Source organism: Cetorhinus maximus, chromosome 13 (genome assembly GCF_964194155.1).
Source record: "Cetorhinus maximus chromosome 13, sCetMax3.hap1.1, whole genome shotgun sequence".
Lineage (NCBI taxonomy): Eukaryota > Metazoa > Chordata > Chondrichthyes > Lamniformes > Cetorhinidae > Cetorhinus > Cetorhinus maximus.
Window position 1 is genome coordinate 111,461,349 of NC_135891.1, and position 21,072 is coordinate 111,482,420.

A 21,072-nucleotide genomic window follows, 5' to 3' on the forward strand; every position below is an offset into this window, starting at 1 on the left:
CTGCAAGTAACAAGTAGCGAAGGTTGGAGTTCGGCAGCGCTGTCATGAGAAAACAACAGAGTTGTTCTTGTCTGTTCTCGAATATCTCCAGATTGCAATCGTGTAAGGCATCTGAATAACTATGGTAATTAGGACAGAGAATGACTTTGCAAGCCCTTTTTTGAACATTTTCAATGGCTTTACATTGCAGTTTTGTGATTCCACTCAGCCACATAGGTGCCTTGTGTTCCATGATGGCGCAAATAAAAGCTGTAAAAATGGTTACAAGATCATTGCACAGGTTCAAAGTGAACAGACTTCACCAGGAAACCATCTAGCCTGTGCTGAGTTAACTGATCCCAGCTGGGGAAGAGGGAATGCACTAGAACTAGAATTGACCTTGGAGATCTCTGGTTTAGGGACGGATTACCTGTACCAGCTGAGGGTTTCACTCATTGCTTTCCAGCAATCCCTTGCAAACTTATGCACGTGTGGAAGTTGCAGGATCGATTCTATGGCTATGATGCCCACTCCCCTCACAGGTCAAACAGTCTGCCACTAAGTGTCAAGCTTCAATAATCAATAATGTCCACTTTTCAGGAGATCATCTGGAATTCCTGGAAATATTCCTTTCAAGGAGCCAACTTCACAAGGTGTGGAGAGGGGAGGAACAAACGACTTTGGGGATAAAAAAGCAAAATTGATGAGCCCCAAGTAAACTAGAGATTAAAAGTTTATGGAGGGTAAATTGGTCCCTCTAACACCTGGACTTTGGGTGAAAAATTAGCATGGGAGTGGACAATTCCTGGGCTCACTCACTCATGTCTGATCTTTTCTGGAAGTATGCCAGCTGCCACATTGGAAGTTAGCACTTCCCAAGTATCCAGGACACCTGAAACAGGGCAGCTTGAGTATACTAATCAATGTCCTATGCCCAATTTAGGACCCAGTTCCCAAATTCATCATAACCTGTCTGTTTTGGTCTATAGCAGTCTATAAAGGGACCACTGGAGGCTGCAGTCGAAAAGGTAAGTTAACCTTTTATTTAATATATTAATGTGGAGCCAAGAGGAACAGAAATTCTCCACCTGGCTCCACAATAATACTATGGGACACTGCCTGTTATGTTCTTCTTCATTTTGACATAAACATACCAATCATACGCAAGAATTGGTGAAACAGTAACGTGGGTTCTTTATTTGAAGATGAAACATTTACAGATAACGTTCACTGGGAGAGTGTGGGATACATGTCTGACCTCGATCACAAATACCTGCAGACAGCCCACAAGTCATGGGACTAATGCATCATATGCTGTCAGGGTGGGTAATGATTGACAGTAGATTAAAATAAGCTCCCTTAAAGGTGTTATATCACAACCACCACCCCCCCCCCACCACTTTTCTTCTAACTAGAGATTTACATTTTAAAGAATTGAACTAGTTACATGACAACAAAATAACATTGGGAAGAATTTTGCCTTTGGTGGGTGGGGGTGGTCGGGAAGCCGACTGCTGCCCGCAACTGGTGGACCATTTAAATAACCGTTATGTTGGAGGGGCAGCAAAAAATTTACGTCAATTGATTATATAACGGCCTTACAGGTCTTTTAATTGTCGGCGGGTGTGCCGCCGGCTCTGGCGCACGCCCACTGACTGAACTATTGTGCGACTGCGCGCTGACGTCGGCATGCTTGGCTGATGTCAACATGCGTCATTTCACGCTCAAGTGGGTCGGGCGCGGGCCCACCTGCCGAGCAAAAATTTCTGCCCGTTGTGTCTGAATGGATTTTAACACACAGCAATAAATTTACAAGTCTCTGAAACATAGCGGTGGTTTGATTATCTGTCCAACTTTAGTTATGGTGATCTTGGCTGGAGGCTGCTATACGCTTTCAGAATGCTGGTTGGGGTGCTTTGTTTGTATTGTGTCTTTGATCTTGTTCTAGTCTCAATAGGATTGCTCAGTGATTCTGGTTGTAGTATTGTTATTTGGCATCTGTCTTGTTGCATTGTCATTTGGCAGTGATACAGTCTTGATACAGTCTTGGTTCTGGGCATGTGCTGATGATTTCTGCTGGATTCCAGGTGTCACCATTCATGTGTTGGACTTGAACTTACTGTTCAGTGTTCAGGTTGGGTAGTTCATTACTCGTATGCTGGTCATGGGCATCTTTCATCTTCCACTGCTTTTTGAATAATGCATCACGTACTCCTGGGAGTATCAACGAGTGATGACTGGGGAGTGTTGTCCCCACTTGTCTGCCGCATAGTAACTCTACGTTGGTTCTGCAGTCTGAAGTTTGCAAGTTTGGAATGGATATGCATCTTCAATTCAAACAGCGTTGTGTAGCCTGTTGGCTGATGATCTGCATTGCAGAGTTAGGTGGTCTTCCCCCAGTGTAAACACAGAGTTTCCAATGGCACTCCTTATGGTCTGTGTTCCTTGTCATTGTCTTGATATCATGGATGGTGACCAAGAACAAGTCCTTCATGCCTGTGATCACTAGACCTGTGGTGTTCACAATATAAAATATTTTGGGCAACCAGGGTGAGCTTTTGTAGCAACGCTTGAGTGCAATGGATCCCAGACTTGGGATTTCTGAGTTATTGTACATGGTGAGTTTTGCTTGAATCATCACTTGCCACTTCTGTGAGTACATACATTTCAGTGTAGGAAGTGGAAGGATGTTAGCACCTGCACTGGTATCCAGTTTTGCATATAGACTATACTGACCCTTCATCTGTGGGCATATAATCTGGACAGTGGCAAAAGTTTCTGTTGATACCACTTTGCCAATGCATTCTTTGATGTTCACCTCACGTTGTCTGTTGATGGTTTGGTCATCCTCATCATCTGACAATGTAGCTTGCCTAGACATTTCATGGATCTTGCCTTGATGCTGTTTTATATGTGCTCTTGGTTGGTTATAACGCTGCACCTACCTGGTCTCTGGTTGTGGCTTCTCATGATGTTGAACCACTTGTTTTGGCCTTTTCTTTCTGCATTGATACTGCCAGTGTCCTCTGCCACATGCCTGGCATACAGCATTAAAATCTGAGCAATTACTGGGTGCAAGTATGAGGCCACACTGCCTGCATTGCTTCCTAGCCTTGCCTGCGTTGGCTGTCATCTCAACAGTGGACAAATCGCACATAGCCTGTAGACTCTGTCTATTTATTAGTATGGCTTGATATTTGAATCTGCTTTGTAGTAGTGCTTTCCCAGTGTAACCTTTGGGTTGGTCCAAGATGTCTTTTTGGAATGCTATCATTGGGATGGACGCTATCATGAGCTCAATTATCCTGTCAGCTAGCTCCGCTGCCATGAAGTCGCAATCATCTTATCACCTTATCTCTGCATCTACTTATGAATTGGTCAGTGGTCCCTCTTGGTTGTGGCCTAAAGGACATGAATTCTGAAGCTGAGCTTTGCTCGTAATTGATCTTTGAGTGTTGACCATATTTTTTATAGATTTTTTAAGATGGTCGTCGGACAGACCTGATGAGTTCTGTCTATGGAGGCCTTCATTGCCTGTAGCAATTTTAAAGATAAGACTATTTGGAGTTAATGTTCACTGGAAGACTGTGAGGCACATGTCTGATTGCAATCACAACTGCTTGCAGTCTGCATCACATGTTATTGAGGTGGGTAATGATTGACAGTAGTTTAAGATATGCTCCCTTAATGCTACAAGCACCTCATATTGCAACATTGCCAGCCTGGTCTCAGTCCTTATGATTCTCCAGTGCAGACATTGTGAAAGAAGCAGATGAGGTGGGAAGAGGGAAGTACAAAGAAACACAGCATGAGAAAGACCATTTGTCCCATTAAACCACTGCTGCCAATGTCTTGGATTCCACCAAAAATAGGTAAATAATCTTGGATAAGAAGAGCCATGCCTATAAATTTTCTCCAAAGTAATCTTACTGGGTGGGTTCTTGATAAGCAAGGGGAGAAAGGTTATTGTGGAGTAAGAGGTTACAATTAGATCAGCCATGATCTTATTGAATGGTGGAGCAGGCTTGAGAGGCCAAGTGGCCTACTCCTGTTCCTAATTTGTATGTCCGTATGTTTAGTATCAAGGTGAGAAGAGCAGGACTCTGGATAAAATCTGTGCACATTCGGAGCATGGACAAAATGTACATTCGAATGAGGGTAGACTGAATGGGTCCTTTTTTGTCCTTTTGTCTGTGACATCTTTTGGTTATCTCCACCTATCACTGGCCCTCTATCCAGCTCTTCATGTCCCCCCCCCCACCCCACCTAAACCAATTTATATTTCACCTCTCTTCTATTTTTACTTAGTTCTGTTGAAGGGTCATTCAGACTCGAAACGTTAACTGTGCTCCTCTCCGCCGATGCTGCCAGATCTGCTGAGTTTTTCCAGGTATTTTTGTTTTTGTTTTGGATTTCCAGCATCCGCAGTTTTTTTCTTTTATATTAGACTGAATGGGTGTTTTTTATTCTTACATTACATAACTATAATTTAAAATTCTCCCTTTTTGGGAATTGTTCCTTTAGATTGGAAAATTATGTGTCACTCCACTATTTAAGAAAATTGAAAAAACAATTGGAGCCAAATTTGAGCAATACTCCACAGCTAGATGAAAAGCACTTTAGGAAGAAACCAATTATTTGTTGTCAGGGTTGTAGCTTTCTTAGTTAGGGAAAGTGTAAGATAGAGGTAAGGTGGAGGGGCAAGGAAAGAATTTGGAAAGAAATAGATTTCAAAATTCGTCTTTCAAAAACAGAATTGCTTCCTAGTAAAAAAAAACAGTGAAGTTTGTACTCCAGAGTTCTGTAAATGTGACCTAGTATCAAACAATTTTAAATGTGGTTGGTTCAACACAGGGGGTCAGACGAGAGCTTTTGCAGTCATAAAGGCAAAGCAATAGTAATGACAGTAAGTTTCTTGTTAAACAAAAAGGGGTTCATGTGACAGTGCATGTCATCCGGAAACACACGGGCAGTTTCTAGGAGGTGACTTTGTATGCCATGTCGGCAGTTGTGCTTGACATCAATTACCTGGTTGTCTCCCCACTCTCCTGCTTCATTATGAAGTGCATCAGGCAGTCTATGCTGTACGAGTCAGAAACATGAGTTATCACTCCTGTCAATATTTCCACATTGGTGAACTTGCAACCAAGCATTGAAAGATCTGTTTACATTGCCTAAAGATAATTAAAATTCGCTATCTATTTCAGGGTGGAGCTGCTAATCGGTGAAGTTTGCATATGAATGTTTAACATATTCCTACGACTCTTGTGCGTGCTGTTTTTATACTGATGTTAACCCATAAAAATAGTACACTCAAGGAGATTTTTATCTCGCAGGCAGCACAGGTGGGAGATTAGGATTACAACATTGTAGTTCAATCCTTGACTCGCATTCCCCTTGAGTATGATTGTCTGCTGAAAGTGTGGGATCATAGACACAGTAACATTTCTTTGTTAGTTGCCTTGTGAAAAGCCAACTCTAAAAACATTGGTGAAATTGTTTAGTAAAATGTTAAGAAAGGCAAACCAAGATGCTTTTATTATTTTGTTTCAGTCATGCAAATGGCATAAATTTAAATAATAGCCTTCTCTCTGAAACTTGAGTTTTATGGGTTTCCAACCTTAGCCCCCGGAGGGGCCTCATCCCCAGTACAAAGGTCAGCAGAAAGGGAATTTTGACCCCTTTTTAATTATGGACGAAATATGGTCTTAATATTAATCTAGTCTCTTGTTTCCAAATTTTGGTAATATTCTTGGAACTATTTTTTTTAAATTGCTTTTGATATCCATATTTTCAATCCAGTTTATCCAAGCCCTATTTCTACCTCCCCAAATTTTTGTTTCAAAGCTTGTCATAATTATTACATTTCTTTGGCCTCATAGGTTGTAATGGAAGTAATGATAAGAAATAATTAACTCGGGCCTGAATGACGAGACGGAATATATTCAGCCTTTTTAATTTCTGACATGCATTCCAGACATTGTTGGTCACAGGCCAATGATAATCAGTGCAGCTTGATTTGTGACTCTTTATCTGATATTTCAGTTGTTATTCAGGTTTTAGTAATTCCTAATTTAATTTTGTTGACCAAATGAAATTATTTTAGATGTTGCCTATTGCTGGCACCCACCACACATTTCCACCCCCTCCCCCCAACCACCCCTCTCACCCTGCGCCCCCTAATCTTGATCAACAAAAGCAGCGGGAGGAATTCAAAAGTTTGAGATTTTTCCCAAAATACATAGGAGATGAATTGTGTCATCATTGTCCACTGCTTTAAAAATGTAAAGCTGAAGTAGATCAGATAAAGTATATACTAGAGGGAATCGAGCATTATTTAGAGGAATTTTGCCATACAAGGGAAACAAAATGCAGTCAGTACAGCACAACCCGGACCACTGCGCCTCGTGCCCCTGTCCCCCACTAAGCAAACCTTGGCTGAGACCGGTTTAGATCAGCTACTGAAGGGCTGCTGACAGCCCCGAGACTGTCACTTTTTTAAAAAAATTGCAACGTTTTGGGGCACAATGATTCCTTTCATGCTTCAAAGAATGGTGACTCTATCAGAAGTAGTGGGCTATGCGGAGGGAAGCATACTTTTTTTTGTGGGCTTTGAACGAACTGCCGATTTCAAATGAACTCAGTGTTTGGAGCACCACTCAGAGGAGAACCCCTAATTAGCATAAAAATCAAGGCCTTCATGAGGCTTGCACACAGGGTTCCAGTGTGATGCGTTGTGCCTGAATGCATAGGAATGTCCAGTGCAATCAGATACAGAGTAGGCATGACATCAGCACCTTGGACATATTACATTGCATTAGCAGTCCTATAGCTGCCTCTGGAAAACACAATTTGCACACTTCACATTAACCATCAAGAGAGACTAGAAACCACATGTGGAACTTCCTTGTAACGGTGATAAACACATGATCTCCGCTTAAATCGTAAGCACCTGAGAAAGAATTTGTGAAAGTTCCAATTTTGCATGCATGGTGCTAAAATGTGAGCACAAGGGAAGAGCTTTAAGGATACTTCCATTTTGTACTGCCTATTTTCTTTGAAATCACTTTAAATAATGCGCTTCAGATTGCAGACGCTTGTGCCATGCAGCTCTCTCCAGGGATGGTCACACTATTAACCTGATCACATGATCCCCTAGTCACATGATCACGTAATTGTACTGTGGTGTTTGTAAATGTGCGGTTATAAACTGGTGGTTCTTGCACCTGTTTTTGGGTGGAAAATGGGGGCAAAAAGGATCAGTTTTGGGGTGCAATGTTCCATGCTTGTGCTGAGATGCTGCAATAATGGGAAAGGCCTGGCCATCTTCCCTCTATCATAAGTTCAGGAGTGGGGTGTTCGCTGATGATTTGTTCAGCACCTTTTGCGACTCCTTGGGTACTGAAGCAGTCCGTGTCCATATGCAGCAAGACCTGGACAACAGTCAAGCTTGGGCTGATAAGTGGCAAGTAACAATCGGACGACACACATGCCAGCCTATGATCATTTCCAACAAGAGAAAATCTAATCATCTCCCCCTGACATTCAGTGGTATTACCATCACTGAATTCCCCACTGTCAACTTACTGGGGTTTACCATTGACCAGAAACTGACCTGGACTAGTGATATAAATACTGTAGCTACAAGAGCAGGTCAGAAGTTGGGAATTCTTCAGTGAGTAACTCACCTCCTGACTCCCCAAAGCCTATCTGTAACCTACAAGGCACAAGTCAGGAATGTGATGGAATACTCTCCACTTTCCTGGATGAGTGCAGCTCCAACAACACTCAAGAAGCTCGACACCATCAGGACAAAGCAGCCCGCTTGATTTGCACCCATCTACCACCTTAAACATTCACATCCCCCACCACCGATGCACAGTGACAGCAGTGTGTACCATCTATAAGTTGCACTGCAGCAACTCACCCAGGCTCCTTTTTGCAGCACCTTCCAAACCTGTGACCTGTAACAAGGACAAGGGCAGCAGATGCATGGGAACACCACCACCTGCAAGTTTCCCTTCCAGCCGCACACCATCCTGACTTGGAGCTATTTCACTGTTCCTTCATTGTCACTGGGTCAAAATCCTGGGACTCCCTTCCTAAAGCACTGTGGGTGTACCTACACCACAGGGACTGCAGTGGCTCAAGAAGGCAGCAAAGCACCACCTTCTCAAAGGGAGTTAGGTATGGGCAATAAATTCTGGTCTAGCCAATGATGCTCACATCCCGTGAAAGAATAAATAAAATAATGTGATTTATCAGGCATCCCTGGGAAACATAATAGAGTGGACAGCCAGAGTATGAGACACACTGTAAGTTTCTCCTAGGCTGTCTTTTTTGACCCAAGAGGAACTTCAGAACAGGAGTCAGTTGTTCAGCTTTTTGAGCCTGCTCTGCAATTCAGTTAGATTGTTGGACGATTAGATCTTGGATAGAACAGGGTTGGGCTCAACTGAAGTTTCATCCATCTTTGTACACCCACTGATATTTATTATTCATACTCAGTGATGAACAACCAGTCTGGTAAGGCAGAGGAGGACTATTGATGCACCTGGAACTGTACTCAGCATAAGTCAACATCTTCAGAAGTAAGGGAGAAACAGGAAAACGCACACCTCAAAAAAAACTGTCATCCCATGAGTTACTTCCAAGGTTGGCATAGGAGTTGCGGGGAGGATGTGCTAGAGATTCACAGCTTTATTGGAAGAGCCTGATACAAAATAGGCTCTTTTTTTAATTATTCTGCGGATGTGAGCATTGCTAGCAAGTCCAGCATTTGTTGTCTATCCCTAATTGCCCTTGAGTAGGTGTTAGTCAGCAGCATTCTTGAACCACTGCAGTCCCTGTGGTATAGGCACACCCATTGTACTATTAGGGAGGAAGTCCCAGGATTTTGATCCAGTGATGGTGAAGGAATGGTGATATAGTTCCAAGTCAGGATGGTGTGTGACTTGGAGGAGAACTTGCAGGTCTCAAAGATGATGCGTCACTGTCATTAACACTACAAGGTATTTCTGCATGACTGATTTTCTGAGAAACATTTTCTATCATTTATTTTCTCTTGGTAAAATAGGAGCTTTAATGAATTCTCAAAGAGTGTGTAATATTTCCAATGTCATCCACATCTGTAGTGAATTGTTTTCAGAGCCTCCTGTGCATGTGAGCGATCGGATCCAATTGGAATTACAGTGGGCCAAACGAGACCTGACCAGAGAACAAAGCATCAGATTACAGTCCCAGTATGCGCGCAATTAGCTGAGGCGGTCACGCAAGTAGCTGTCACTTTGAGCACACACCATGTGGCAAGAAGCAAGTAGGGATTTGCATTGAACTGTTCGCATTAACTGAATCAAAACTCTCCTGCTCATTTGAGTAATGTTCTGTCCAGGACCATGAGATATTCATTGTGTACAGAGTGTGTGTAGAAGCAGCATTTAGGAGCATAGAAACAGAACAATAGTAAGGGGTTCAGCCTCTTGAACCTGTTCCACCATTCAATTCGATCTTAGCCAATCAGTATTTTAACTTGATTTCCCTGCCTTTCCTCTATATCTGTTGACAACCTTACCTAACAAACACCTGTTGATATCAGTCCTGAGAATTTTAATTGATCCAGCAGCCTTTTGAAGGAGAGAATTCAAGATTTTATCCACCTAAATGCTTAGCTCTAATGTTCAGATTCTATCCCCTGTTCTGGATTCTGACACTGGAGAACATTGTTTCTCTGTATTGACCTCATTGGATCCTTTTTATTGTTCCAACACTTTGGCCCAGATCAGCATTGGAACCGCTTTGTCTGAGACAGATCAGACCGAAAACTACCCACTTGTCCGAATACGATTTTTCTGACCAAGCCTCCAATCCATGATGCATAAGAACCTTCTCAGCACAGGAACCCATGGAGCGAGCAGCCAAGAGAATTGGCGCAGAAGCAATGCTCCCTTTTTAACAGCAGCAGCTTGACATTTTTGTAAGTGTTTAATGGTCCCAAAGCTTTTTGACGTGTTAGTGAGTTAGTGAATGAGTGTGAGTAAATGGCTGAGTAAGTGGATAGGTAGGTGAGGTAAGTGGGTAAGGTGATAGGTGGGTGAGGTAGGTAGGATGGCAGGTGGGTGAAGCGATAGGGTGAATGGTGGGTGAGGTGATAGGCTTGCAGGTGGGTAGGGTGGATAGGATGGTAGGGTGGCAGCTGGGTGAGTGGATAGGTGGGTTGGGGGGGTAGTCATGTCAGGCCGGTAGAGTGGTAGGGTAGTGGGGGCTCGTCAGATTGGGTTGGAGGTGGGTGGTTGGGGCTAGTCATGTCAGGATGTGTAGTTGTGTTGAGCTGGGGGGTTAGTCAAGGCCAGTGGTTAGTTGGGGGGTCAGGGTGGTTAGTTGGGGGATTGAGGAGGGACTCGGGGTGGGGGGATGGTCAGGGTGAGTGATGGAATGGTCAGTTGTATAGTTACCCAGGAGTTGGACTAGGATTTTTTTGTCTTAACATTTCCTGGGTATCTCTTCAGGTAAGTAAACCGGAACTGTCCAAAGCCTTCGACTCTGAGCCAGTGTTGGAGACTTTTATCGGATTGCAGGGAGCAGGGGAATTGCCTAGCAAGTTTGAACTTCCGACAGGCAATTCCCCTGCTCCCTGCAATCCGATAAAAGTCTCCAACACTGGCTCAGAGTCGAAGGCTTTGGACAGTTCCGGTTTACTTACCTGAAGAGATACCCAGGAAATGTTAAGACAAAAAAATCAATGTTCTGGGACTTCCACGGGGCCCCAACCCGCATCTCGGGATAGGTCTGGTCTCTGACAATCCGGAGATCGGAAGATTAATTAGAACGCCCCTTAAATCTTCTAAACTCAAAGGAATACAAATTATTCTTTAAATCCTTCTTTGGATGTGAGCATTGCTGGCATTTATTGCCCATCCCTTATTGTCCTTGAGAAGCTGCCTTCTTGAGCTGCTGCAACCTGTCATAATTTAATCCCCTAAACCCTGGTGCCATTCAGATGAATCTGTCTTGTACCCCTCCAAGGCCAGTATATCTTTCCTGGGCCGCGGTGCCCAGAACTAAACAAGTACTCCAGATAGGTTTGACCTGAAAATTGATTTCCTCACTTTCATATTTCAACCCCCTTGAGATAAAGGCCAACATTGCATTCACCTTTTTGATTGCTTCTTGTACCTGAGCACTAGCTTTTAGTGATTTGTTTACATAGACACCTAAATCTCTTTGCTCCGCTATGGCTGTTGGTCTCTCACCATTCAGAAAATATCCTGATTTGTCGTTTGATCCAAAATGGAACACTGAGCTCCACCTGCCATAGTTTTGCCCACGCGCTTAACCTGTATATTTGCTTTATAATTTCCTGCTCCGATCTGCACATCTATCGTGCCTTCTAACCTTGTGTCATTCACAAACTTGTACGTACAACTCTTTATTCCTTCATTCGAGCCATTAATATATAAGGTGAAAAGCTGAGGCTGAAGTACAGATCCTTGGGGAACACTACTTGTCACAACCCACCAATCAGATCATCCCTTTAGCCCTATTCTCTGTTTTCCACCTCCCAGCTAATGTCCACGCTAATTATTTTTCAGGAACGTGCTGTGATTTATTTAAGTGTCTGGCCTCTTTAAATTTTATTGTGTGACTGTGCGCTCGAAGTAACTTAAAGGGACTGACTCGTGCGCACTTTGCGCAGGGACTTTTGGATCGCTGTGCGCCGCACAGCTTGGCGGGACATTGTTCCCAATCAATTATCATTTCACGTCACATGAATATCCTCAATTCCATAAGCTTTCATTATTTTTATGATCTCTTTAGCTTCGATTCAAAAATCAGTCAAAATGCATTTATTTTGAAGCTCCAATGTTTTACCTTTTTAAAATGAACCTACAATAAGTTCCTACAATTTAATAGCAAGCACTTTGACAGAATCCACTGCAATACCTCGCTAATCCAAATGCTCTTTTTTCTGGTACTTTCTCAGTAAACAAGAATCTGATCAGCTTGAAAATGCATATAATTAAACTAATGAGGTCATAAGGGACACATCTAACAAGTTCAAGTGCTTTGTCAGTTCCCTCAAATTTTTTATTCCCAACGCTTTGAGGATGACCAAAACGGATTGCACATAAATAGTCTTAAATTATCGAGCCTCCTACTGCTCCTCCATTACAGTAACCAAGATGACAAATCGACAAAATAACAAACTTGGAATTTATCAGTAAACTTGGGCTCTTTTACATTTTGCCCCTTCCTTACAGCAGAATGTAAAGTTTGGGCTTAAACAGCTAAGCCTATGGAATTGCATGTAGGATGTCCGAGACCACAGATGTAACCGTATGACGAGCTTAACCCATCATGTGCAGGTGAACGCTGCAGTTTGCAAAAGGGTATTTGCTTTCTATCGTACATCATCATCTTCAAAACAAAAATTGATATTTGTGTTCAGTGGGTAATATTCACGCCTCTGACTCAGATGTTTGAGGGTTCAGGCTCCACCACCACCGCCCCTCCCCCGCCCAAGAACCTCTGTGCAGCACTGAGGGAGCACTGCCAAGTTGGAGGTACCTCCTAAGGTACTATATAAATAAAAGACATTTATTTCAAAATGTTTTTCTCTGCTCTTTCTCCACTCCCAATCATTAGTTTCATGGCGAATAGCTGTCTTCTGGTAGCTTATCAATGTAAACGGTGAGGTTGGCTATTTAGTCATGTGACCATGGGTAGGTGGGTAAATTCCATCTGGTCTCAATCTGGTCCTCATCTAACACCCAGGCTGACATACTTTTGATTACTTTTGTTTTCGTCTTTCAAGCTCCGGAACTCTTGAGTGAAGTAGTGGAAGGTGGTTCAGGTCTGTGAAACTGAGCATAAGCAAGGGCCAGCGCTCTCAGGTAAGAAGAGAAAATTGAAGAAAATATACTTTCTGTTAGCGGGAGAGAGCCCCCTGCCTACAATAACTGCTGTGAAACACAGGAAGCTGTTGTGAGCAGACATTTGGTCTGAAGAATGCGTCCCTACTTCATGCTAGGAATTCTCTACACAGATACCCAAAGAGCTTTATTGTGTAAAACCTGGCAACAAAGGAGTCCTATCAAAGACAGACATAAACCACCCTTTCATTTCCCCCCTCTGTACTTGCTGGAGGACTACTCCATGTGTATCAGTCACTCTGTGATATGCCACTCAAACAACCATTCTTCATCTCTCAGCCCATACAGCAAGGGCCTGAAGACCTGTTAGTTGTTCACCCAGGGGGTAAATGCTATTATGTATCCACTGGTGCACTCTGGCATTGACCTTGCCAAAGAATGCAGGGTCATGAGAATGTCATCCTGTTTGTATATTTGAGTAGGTGCCAGGGCCAATAGGGGAATATATATGCTTATCAATAGGGGAAGGCTGCAAAGTGTGATGCAAGATGCCAGTTCTGGGGAAAAGAAACTGAGTTCCCTCCCCTCCTAAAGAATCCCTTTATTAAGGGGCTGAAAGAAACAAGTAAAATTAGTTAGATCTTTGAAGTCCAGGCCATGATCCAGGCCTGGTCTCTCAGTTGGGTCCTACTTCTGTTAGCCTGTAGGCTGGTCCATCTGCAATCACTTGGTATACAATCCATGCCAGACTGGGGTTCAGGAAACTCCTGGCCTGAGACTCCAGTGTATATATTGCAAGATCTAAGTGTTTTGTTCTCTTGCCCTCTCAGCTGCAGGAATGACTAGAGTTAGCTTAATAATGGCTGCTCACAGTGAATCCACATGGTGAGTTTTCAGTGCAAAACACAACATATCCTTTAACATAGAGCCCATGTTTGGGATAGAGAGAGACTCCAAACAAGTCTCAGCAGAATCTGCTCGGAAAGGCCAAGACTCCATTTGTGTGGATCCCAACCTAATTCACGGTTCTTCGGCTAGATTAAAATGGGAATTATCATTCCCAGAGAATGTGTAGGCCATTCAACTGTGCAGAACATCTTGGCACATCTTGCTTTCATCTGATGTCCGCATTGCACACTCTGCAGCAAGAGAGTCCGAATACCAATGTGGGAAGAAAACCTTGGCAATTTTTGTTCCTTCTCACTCGCTTATGGTGGTACTGAAACCAATGGAATTGTAGTTGTTGCCTCCTTGGCTGACATCAGCCATTTCAGGCATTTAATTTTTCACAATTGGCAGTGTAATAGTCATATTCATAAAAAACTGGGCTCACCCAGTATCCATGAAGGTATATCTGCCAGCATGATCATTGAGGATTGATTGATCAGGACTCAAATAAGAAACTTGTAACAATACTTCTTTATACTTCCTCAATTCCTACAATGCTGGGTAGACTAAGTAACATTTTCTGTTGGCAAACAGTAAAAATTATTTTGTGCCTACTTGTAAATTCTTTGTGCCCATGGGTGGAATCTTGTGCCCTCTCCCATGGCGAATTTGGTGGCAGGGGCATCTAATCGGGCAGGAGGGTGGCAGGTGCCACCGATTAAGTCTGTGGATGGCCTGATGGCCCCATCGCCAATTAAGGCCCACTTAAGGGCCTCATCCTGCTGCAGCTGTTAGTAACCCAGCAGGAGGGGTTGGGGTTCACCGTGCCGGGAGCACAACAAACAAACCTGTCCAGGGGGAGGTCCCTTGTGCAAAGGCATTTGGTGCCTGATTAAAGGACATGGCATTGGGAAGGAGGGGGCCCAATGAGAGCCCTTGCTGCCAACTCCCCTCCCCCACAATCCCACCTCCTGCAATCATTCACCTATGGCTGGGATCCAGTGACGATACTAGGCCTTGGGTCAGTGTAGTACCAGCAGCAGCCAGTAACTCCCAGGTGGCGCTGCCTCTGGCTGGCAATTCTCGCCAGGTCTGTGATCCCGTGGAAGGCCCGCTGCTGGCCTGTCAAGTGCCCGAGTGTAACGAGATGCGGCAGGTCTTCCCTAAAAGAGGTGACACAGGGCTCTCAAAAGCTCTCCAGCTGGTGACCAAAACACCTGTCTCTCCAGAAGATCCCACCCCATGTTTTTGTTCCCTAAGACCTTGGATCAAATGCAGCCTTAAATGCCCAAGTATTTTTGCCTCTAACACACAATGAAGAGCGGTGTGCTTTTCAGGAGAGGGATGGTTCACCAGTGTGCTTTGGAATCTTCAATGTCCCCCTTCACTAAAAATGACAGGAGTTTTAGATCAAACATTAGCGCAAATAACATGATCAAGCATAGTAGCTGGTATTAATACAACAACATAGCTAGAAAATCATAACAAAATACATCCTATACCCAGAATGACAGGAACCCAGAAACCCCAGTTTTTGTAATACTAAGGATTTTCAGACCATACTTTATGCACTGCCAGGGCAGACCTGGAACAAGACAGCTAGCACAGGGCGGGAGCCCAGTTGTCCCACAGACTAGTGGCAACAAAAATTCAGGCCATTCAGCCTCTCAAACCTACTTCATTCAATTAAATCATGTTGCTCTGCACCTCAACACTATTTACCCACCTTTGATCCATATCCCTTGATACACTCAAAACAAAAACAGAATTACCTGGAAAAACTCAGCAGGTCTGGCAGATACGGTGGAGAAGAAAGGAGTTGACGTTTCGAGTCCTCATGCCCCTTCAACAGAACAGTTTTTCCAGGTAATTCTGTTTTTGTTCTGGATTTCCGACATCCGCAGTAGTTTTTTGTTTTTATCCCTTGATACACTTACCTATCAATCTTGAAAACTTAGTTGGGGAGGCAATGGCATAGTGGTAATGTCACAGGACTAGTAATCCAGAGGCTCAGGCTAATGGTCTGGGGACATGGGTTCAAATCCTATCATGGCAGCTGGTGCGATTTAAATTTAATTAAGAAATCTGGCATTAAATAGTGACCATGAAACTGTTGCCGATTGTCATTACAAACCCACCAGGTTCACTAATGCCCTTTAGAGAAGGAAATCTGCCATCCTTACCTGGTCTGGCCTATATGTGACTCCAGAGCCATGGCAATGCTCTCCGAAATGGCTTAGCAAGCCACTGAGTTGTTTCAAGACACACAGAAAGGACAAGGGCTGTCGACCCTGCAAAGTTCTCCTTAATAACAGCTGGGGGCTAGAGCCAAAATTGGGAAATCTGTCCCACAGACTAGTTGAGCAACAGCCTTACATTGTCTGTAAGGTATGATTCCGTGAGTATGACCGTCTCAGACACCACCATCACCATCAGACCTCCAGAGTTGGCAGTACAGTGATATACAGTCAAGAGGGAGTTGTCCTTGGAGTTCTCAACATTGACTCCAGATCTCCTCAAATCTCATGGCATCAGGTCAAACATGGACAAGGATCCCTCCTGCTAATCATCACTTGCCACCCCTCCCTCAGCTGATGAATCAGTGCTCCTCCATGTTGATCACCACTTGGATGAAGCACTGAGGGTGGCTAGGGCACAGAATGTACTCTGGCTGGGGGACTTCAATGTCCATCACCAAAAGTGCCTTGGAAGCACCACTACTGACTGAGCTAGCTGAGTCCTAAAAAACATAGCTGCTAGACTGGGTCTGTGGCACATGGTGAGGGAACCAACAAGAGGGAAAAACCTACATGACCTCGTCCTCACCAATCTGCCTGTCGCAGATGCATCAGTCCATGGCTGTATTGGTAGGAGTGAGCGCGGCACAGTCCTTGTGGAGACGAAGTTCCGTCTTCACATTGAGAGGCTACCCTTCATCATGTTGTGTGTCACTACCACCGTGCTAAATGGAATAGATTTTGAACAAGTCTAGCAACTGAAAATGAGACACTGAGGGCCACTATCAGCAGCAGAATTGTTTTAAACCACAATCTGCATCCTCATGGCCTGGCATATCCCGCACTCTACCATCACCACCAAACCAGAGGATGAATCCTGGCTCAATAAAGAGTGCAGAAGGGCATGCCAGGAGCAGCATAGGCATACCTAAAAATGAGGTGTCACCACTACTTGGTGTGCCAAACAGCATAAGCAGCAAGTGATAGACAGAGCTAAGCAATCCCACAACAGATCCCAGAATCGCAAAATTGTTACAGCGCAGAAGGAGGCCATTTGGCCCATTGTGTCTGCACCGGCTCTCCAAATGAGCAATTAATTTAATGCCAATCTGCCGCCTTCTCCCCATAACCCTGCGCACTCTTCCTCTTCAATGCCTCAATTGAACCTGCTTCCACCACATTCCCAGGCAGTGTATTCCAGACCGTAACCACTCTGTGCTTAAAAAAGTTTTGCCTCATGTTGCTTTTGCTACATTTACCAATTACTTTAAATCTGTGCTCTCTCATTCTCAATCCTTTCACATGGAACAGTTTCTCCTTGATCTAAGCTCTGCAGACCTGTCACATCATTCATGAATGGTGGTGGACAATTAAACAACTCACTGGAGGAGGAGTCTCCACAAATAACCTCATCCTCAATGATGGGGGAGCCCAGCACATCAGTGCCAAAAGTAAGGCTGAAGCATTTGCTACGATCTTCAGCCAGAAGTGCCGAGTGGATGATCCATCTCGACCTCTTCCAGAGGTCCCCAGCATCACAGATGCCAGTCTCCAGCTAATTCAATTCACTCCACATGATATCAAGAAACGGCTGAAGGCACTGGATACTGCAAAGGCTATGGGGCCTGACAATATTCCTGCAATAGTACTGAAGACTTGTGCTCCAGAACTAGCCATTTCCCCAGCCAAGCTGTTCAAGTACAGCTACAACAATAGCATCTACCCGGCAATGTGGAAAATTGCTCAGGTATGTCCTGTCCATAAAAAGTAGGACAAATCCTATTCTGCTATTCAATCTACTCTCGATCATCAGCAAAGTGATGGAAGGGGTCGTCGACAATGCTATCAAGCGGCACTTATTTAGCAATAACCTACTCACTGACACTCAGTTTGGATTCCATCAGGGACACTTGGCTCCTGACCTCACTACAGCTTTGATCCAAACATGGACAAAAGGGCTGAACTCAAGAGGTGACATGAGTGTCTGCCCTTGCATCACAGCATTGTTACAGCGCAGAAGGAGGCCATTTGGCCCATTGTGTCTGCATCAGCTCCCCGCATGAGCAACTCACTTTGTTCCATTCTCATGCCTTCCAGTTCCATTCTCCTGTCCACTCAAGGCAGCATTTGACCGAGTGTGACATCAAGGAGTGCTTGCAAAGCTGGAGTCAATGGGAATCGGGAGGGAAACTCTCCATTGGTTGGATTCATACTTAACACGAAGAAAGATGGTTATGGTTGTTCAAAGTCAATCATCTTAGTCCCAGGACATCACTGGAAGAGTTGCTCAGGGCTTAGGCCCAACTATCTTCAGCTGCTTCATCAATGACTTTCCTCCTATCATAAAATAAGAAGTGGGGGTGTTCGCTGATGATTGCACAATGTGCAGCACCATTCACGGCAACTCCAATATTGAAGCAGTCTGTGTCCAAATGCAGCAAAACCTGGACAGTATTTGGACTTGGGATGATAAGTGGCAAGTAACATTCCACGCCACACAAGTGTCAGGCAATGGCCATCTCTAACAAGACAGAATCCAATCATCACTCCTTGATGTTCAATGGCATTACCATCACTAAATCCCCTACTATTAACATCCTGGAGTCACCATTGATCAGAAACTGAACTGGAACAGCCAAATAAATACTATGGCTGCAAGAGCAGATCAGAAGCTGGGAATTCTGTGGTGAGTAATTCACCTCCTGACTCCCCAGAACCTGTCTGCCATCTACAAGGCACAAGTCAGGAGTGTGATGGAATACTCTCTATTTGCCTGGATGAGTGCAGCTTCAACAACACTCCAGAAGCTTGACACAACCCAGGACAAAGCAGCCCGCTTGATTGGCAAGCATTCTACCATTTTAAACATTCACTCCCTCCACTACCAACGCACAGTGGAAGCAGTGTGTGCCATCTACGAGATGCACTGCAGCAACTCACCAAGGCTCCTTTGACAGCACCGTCCAAGCCCATGGCCTATGCCATATAGAAGGACAAGGGCAGCAGATGCATGGGAACATCACCACCAGCAAGTCCCCCTCCATGCCACTCACCATCCTGGCTTGGAAATATATCGCTGTTTCTTCACTGTCGCTGGGTCAAAATCCTGGAACTCTCTCCCTAACAGCACTGTGGGTGTACCTACGCTACAGGGACTGCAGCAGTTCAAGAAGACGGCTCACCACCACCTTCTCAAGCGCAATTAGGGATGGGCAACAAAAATGCTGGCCTAGCCAGCGACGCCCGCGTCCCACAAAAAATAAATTTTAAAAATACGTTAAGAATATAATATTGGTCCTGCTGAAAAATATATGAGTCAACTTCCTAGGGCTGGGCTCCGCCACCCACACGTCAGCCAGAAAATTCTGCCCAGTAATCCTGGACAAAATTAATAGCCACATGGACAAAAGTGGGTTAATTAAGGAAAGCCAGCATGGAATTAATAAGGGAAAATCATGTTTGACTAACTTACAGGAGCTTTTGGAGGAGGTAACAGACAGGATTGAGGGCAATGCCTTTGACGTAGTGTGCATGAACTTCCAAAAGGCATTTGATACAGTGCCACACAACAGACTTGTGAGCAAAGTTATAGCTCATGGAATAAAATGGATAGTAGTAACATGGATACAGAATTAGCTGAGTGGCAGGAAAGAGGGAATAGTGATAATGGATGTTTTTTGGGCTGGAGGAAGGTTTGTAGTGGAGTTCCCCAGGGGTCAATATTTGGACCCTTGCTTTTCCTGATTTCAATAACCTGGACCTTTAGTGTGTAGAGCACAATTTTAAAGTTTGTGGATGATACAAAACTTGGAAGCATTGTGAACTATGAGGAGGATAGTATAGAAATTCAAAGGGACATAGACAAATTGGTGGAATGTGTGGACAGGTTGCAGATGAAGTTCAATGCAGAGGAGTGTGAGGTGATTCATTTTGGCTGGAAGAACATAGAGAAACAATATAAAATAAAGGGTACAACTCTAAAGGGGTTGCAAGAGCAGAGAGACCTGGGCGTATATGCACATAAATCATTGAAGGTGGCAGGACAGGTTGAGAGAGCAGTTTATAAAGCATATAGTATCCTAGACATAGAGTGCAAGAGCAAGGAGGCATGTTGAATTTGTCTAAGTCACTGGTTTGGCCTCGGGTAAAGTATTGTGCCCAGTTCTGGGCACTGCACTTTAGAAAGGATATGAAGGCATTAGAGAAAGTACAGAAAAGATTCACGAGAATGGTTCCAGGGATGAGGAACTTCGGCTACGAAGATAGGCTGGAGAAGTTGGGACTGTTTTCCTTAGAGAAAAGAAGGCCGAGAGGAGATTTGATAGAGGTATTCAAAATGATGAGGGGTCTGGACTGATAGGGAGAGAATGTTCCCACTTGTGAAAGAATTGAGAACAAGAGGGCACAGATTTAAAGTAATTAATAAAAGTGATATGAGGAGAAACTTCATTACGTAGCGAGTGGTTAGTTTTGAATGCTCTGCCTGTGAGTGTGATGGAGGCAGGTTCAACTGAAGCATTCAAAAGTGAATTCGACTGTTATTTGAAAAGGAAGAATGTGCACGGTTACTGTGAGAGGGCAGGGGAATGGTGCTAGGTGAGTTGCTCACTTGGAGAGCTGGTGCAAACACGATGGGCCAAATGGCTCCCTTCTGCACCATAACTATTCTGTGAAATTTATTTGCTGAATTTAAATTCTATCAGTCGGCGGGGTGGGATTCAAGCCCATGACCCCAGTGCAAAGCCCAGGTCTCTGAATTACTAGTCCGGTGATATTACTAATACACCACTGCCTCCTCTCTTCACTGCAGGGTAACAGCAATAATGTGCCTTCCTTTGGTGTCTCCTCACCAATAAACAGGTTCCAATCTTTAATTAAACACCTTTTCATTTTCTCTATTCTCTTTCGTAGCTATAATTAGGTTTCATTCCTTTATTGAACAGCTTGTCCAGGATTTTTTACATTAAAAGCTGTATACTGTGGATAATACTTAATGTGAAGGAAGATACAGAGCTGTTGTGCCAAACTTTGAGGTGTTGAAGCTCTAAGAAAATGTGTTGGCCCTATCATTTCTAAATCTACCATTACACTTTTTCCTA